Source organism: Telopea speciosissima, chromosome 11 (assembly GCF_018873765.1).
Source record: "Telopea speciosissima isolate NSW1024214 ecotype Mountain lineage chromosome 11, Tspe_v1, whole genome shotgun sequence".
In the NCBI taxonomy this organism is placed as follows: Eukaryota; Viridiplantae; Streptophyta; class Magnoliopsida; order Proteales; family Proteaceae; genus Telopea; species Telopea speciosissima.
The window spans coordinates 3,358,303-3,362,553 of record NC_057926.1 but is presented as its reverse complement, the minus strand read 5'-3'; the positions used below and the strand labels follow the sequence as shown (position 1 = coordinate 3,362,553).

The 4,251-nt window shown below is 39.0% G+C and overlaps 1 pseudogene; it reads left to right on the top strand.

Annotated features, from left to right (window-relative positions):
• The first annotated feature begins 292 nt into the window (after positions 1–292).
• On the top strand, positions 293–748 carry LOC122646593 (annotated as a pseudogene).
• The last annotated feature ends 3,503 nt before the right edge of the window (positions 749–4,251 follow it).

Below are 4,251 nucleotides of genomic sequence, written 5' to 3'. Positions count from 1 at the left end.
TTTTTCTTCTAATAAAAAGAAGGGGATTTTCGAATCCGAGCTGGCGATCCGTGTTTAACTTTCAAAACAAAATTTTTTTTTTTTTTTGGTGAGAAACTTTCAAAACAAATTTGCACCGTAGAACATTTAAAACACCAACGGCCAAGATTCCTTCATACATCCCGCCACAATTTTGAACTTCTACAAATGCCACCCAAATCTTGGTTTCCAACATTCAAAAACTTTTCCCTTTAATTTCAGTTATCGATTAACTTTTGGTTTTTTTTTAAACCTGTGAGCTTCTGCAATCTCTCTAATGGCGTGTACGAAACAGACTGCAAGGAAATCCACCGGAGGAAAGGCTCCGAGGAAGCAATTGGCTACCTAGGCGGCTCGGAAATCTGCTCCAGCAACTGGAGGCGTGAAGAAACCCCACCGATTCAGGCCTGGAACGGTGGCTTTGAGAGAGATCAGGTACCAGAAGAGTACCGAGCTTCTTATTCGAAAGCTCCCATTCCAACGTTTGGTTAGGGAGATCGCTCAGGACTTCAAGACTGATCTTCGTTTCCAAAGCTCCGCTGTTTCAGCGCTTCAAGAAGCTGCGGAGGCTTATCTGGTCGGGCTCTTTGAAGATACTAACCTCTGTGCGATTCATGCGAAAAGGGTTATGATTATGCCCAAAGATATCTAGCTTGCTCGTCGGATTAGGGGTGAGCGTGCTTAAAATGCAACTCTCTCTGTTATTTTCTTGGTGAATCACTTACTAATGTTGTATAGTGAACCTTTTTGGGGTTCAGAGTTTGGGTTTAGGGTTTAATTCTCTAGAACTTTCTCTTTCTTTTAGCGGTTGGCGTATGTGGTTGATTTGTGATTTGGATGCTTTTAAGTGCAGAATAGAAATTTTGGAATTTGAGGTGAAAGTCTGAACCATAAAATACAGAGCAATGGATGTGCGTGAAAACAAATGGAAACATCAAATACAATATTTCCGGATCTTAATGGTTCTAGATCGGTATGGAATCGTTATTTAGATCATTCTGATCTGGATTGGCTGGAATCAGATTGATCTTTGCCAATCCTAATCCGGATTTGGGCCAATCTGGTCTGCTTTTTTAGTCCTTGAGCTCGATCAATGAGCTCAAAGACAGTCTCTTGGGATACTTAATTTTGGTACAAGAAACTGTTAAAATTCAATGATATAGAAAATGATAATTGAGAGCTAAGAGAAAAAGGAAAAGAAAAACTGATCCACTTTTTAGGAGAAGGGATGGAAATGGTGTGGTATCTTTGTCCCTTGAAACATTCGGAAAATGCAAAAATTGGAAAATGGTTTTTGGACCGATTTATCCTTCAGCCACAGTAAATGGAAATCCATTCACTGTTGAGCTTTATAGATCCACGTGGGAGAATATCAGGAGGGGATTTTGGGGAATAAACAAAAACCAATAGGGGTTTGTGAACCCTAGGGTTGAGTGGTAAATCGTCATTGCATGGTGAAGGAGAACTTTCTCTATTGTTTTTTGGTACTTTTTTCACATCAATTCCCATCCAACAATGTGAAGCCAAAGGTCATACTTGACACTCTAACGAGTGTCTTCCTCCCTCTTCTCTACTTGTACTCTCTCTTTTGCAATGATAAGAGATAAGTCATAAGGAGATCCAAGCTAAAAGCACTAAGAAAGCCAATAATATTTCAATTGTATCTTTGGACACAATTTTTAATCTCTACAGTTAAAAAAGCTCAAATCAAATTAACTTACATTACAACATTACATGACAAAATAAATATATCATAATAGCAATTCAAAAAGAAAGACAATATATTTATACATAATCATGACATAAGTAATTATGCTTCTTATCGACTTTCAATGGCTGTTATGGAACATTCATTTATAGAGTTTACATCACTTCCATGTGAACTCAAATTAATATAATCCTTGTTGTCACGGATATATAAAGGCATTTTTGGCATTTTGATTAATCGGTTTGCAATTATAATGATACATGTTCGAAAATGGGAGATAAGAGATATCTAGGTGAAACTATTAAGATGAAATATCGGCAAAGTTCTTGGATTCTCTGAGACCGACAAAATGACACCCAATCTAACTCGAAAGTAAAATTCCACGAGCCAACTTCCAGGCTGATTAACTTCCCATATTTGTAGGGTTCGTTATTATAATAATAAGTTTACGAAAATGGAAGATAGAGAACCGTAGGTGAAACTAATTTAGAGGAAATATCGGCCCGATTCTTGGATTCTCTACGGACCGGCGTAATGAGACCCAATACAAAAGAAAGTACTAAATTTCAAAGCGCCATCTTCCGGGCGGCATAATTGCGCCCATAATTGTTCGATTAACCATAAGAATATGAGTTTCAAAATGGGAGAAAGATCTCGTAGGAGAAACTAATTTAGAGGAAATATCAGCCCAATTCTTGGATTCTCGATCGAAAGAATGAGAACCATTCCAGCAAAGAAATCTTAAATTCTTGGGGCCAACATCTAGGCGTAAGAATGAGGTGTTTTAGAAAAGTGAGATAGAGATCTCGTAGGTGAAACTGATTTATAAGAAATTCCGATCCGATTCTTGGATTCTCCTGGACCGACGTAATGAGACCCAAATCCAGAGAAAGTAGTAAAATTCCTTGATCCCACTTCCGGGAAGAATTAATCAGCCCATACTCTTCCGATTCGCAATTATAACAAAACGTAGTCGAAAATTCAAGATAGAGATCTTTTGGGTGGAAACTGATTTAAAAGGTAATATCGGCCCATTCTTGGATTCTTAGGACCGACAAAATGCAACCCAATCTAACTAAAGTAAAAAAATTCTGGCGCCAACTTCCGGGCTTATTTTACTTTGCCCCATATTTTTCGTCTTCGCTTATTATAATAATAAGTCTACGGAAAGAAGAAAAGTGATCTCAGATGAAACTAATTTAGAGCAAATATCGGCCCAGCTTCTTAGGTCCTCCTGCCCAACAGAATGAGATCCAATCCAAAAGAAAGTACTTAAATTCTTAGGGCAAACTTAGAGTGAATATTTGTGCCCATATTTTAATCGTTCGGTTAGCCATTAGAATGTGTTTCAAAATGGGACAAAGATACTCGTAGGTGAAACTAATTTAGAGGAAATGTCGCCCTGTTCTTGGATTCTGGTGAACAAAAGAATGAGACCCGTTCAAATGAAAGTACTAAAATTCTTGGGCTCAACATTCAGGCGTAATAACTTTCGCCATACTCATATGGATCGCCATTATAATGATGTGTTCTAGAAAAAGGAGATAGAGATCTAAAGGTGAAACTGATTTAAAGGAAATTTCGGTCTGTTCTTGGATTCTCTGGACCGACAGGATGAGAGCCAATCAAATAGAAAGTAGTGAAATTACTTGAGCCAACTTCCGAGGAGAATTAATAAGCCCATACTCTTCCGGTTTGCAATTATAATGAACCGTATTCTAAAATTCACGATAAAGATCTTTTGAGAGAAACTGATTTAGTGGTAATATCGGCCCAGTTCTTGGATTCTCAGGACCGACCATATGAGACCCAATCTAACTAAAAGTAATAGACTTCCTAGACCCAACTTCCGGGCTGAATAACTTTGCCTATATTTGTGGAGTTCGCTATTATAATAATAAGTTTACGAAAATGGGAGATAGATATGACACTAATTTAGAGGAAATATCGGCCCGATTCATGGATTCTCTAGACCAGGCTGAATGACACCCAATCCAAAATAAAGTACTAAAATTCTTAGGGCTAACTTCCCGGGAATTTTTATCCGTTGTTGTGGTACAGCAAGCGAGCTTTACGCATCGTGCGTTACAGCAGCGGCCATGTGTGCACAGCGGGCCCCACCGGAACACATGGCAGCTGCTACGCCTCACGATGCGTATAGCAGCGGCTGCTGTACTTGAACGGCTAAAGGTCCACTTCGGCGGAGTAACCGCACCCATACTGCTCGGTAACCCATTAGAGGTGATACTAATTTAGAGGAAATATCGACCAATTGTAGGACTCTCTTGACCGAAAGAATGAGACCCATTCCTAAGCAGAAAGTACTAAAATTCTTAGGGCCAACATCTAGGCGGAATAATTTGCCCACACTCGTCCGGATCGCCTGTTCTCGTGAAAAGGAGATAAAGATCTGTAGGTTAAACTGATTTACAGGAAATTTGGGTCCAGTTCTTCAACTCTCTGCACCGACAAAATGAGACTCAATCCAGAAGAAAGTAGTAAAATTCCTTGATCCAACTTCCGAG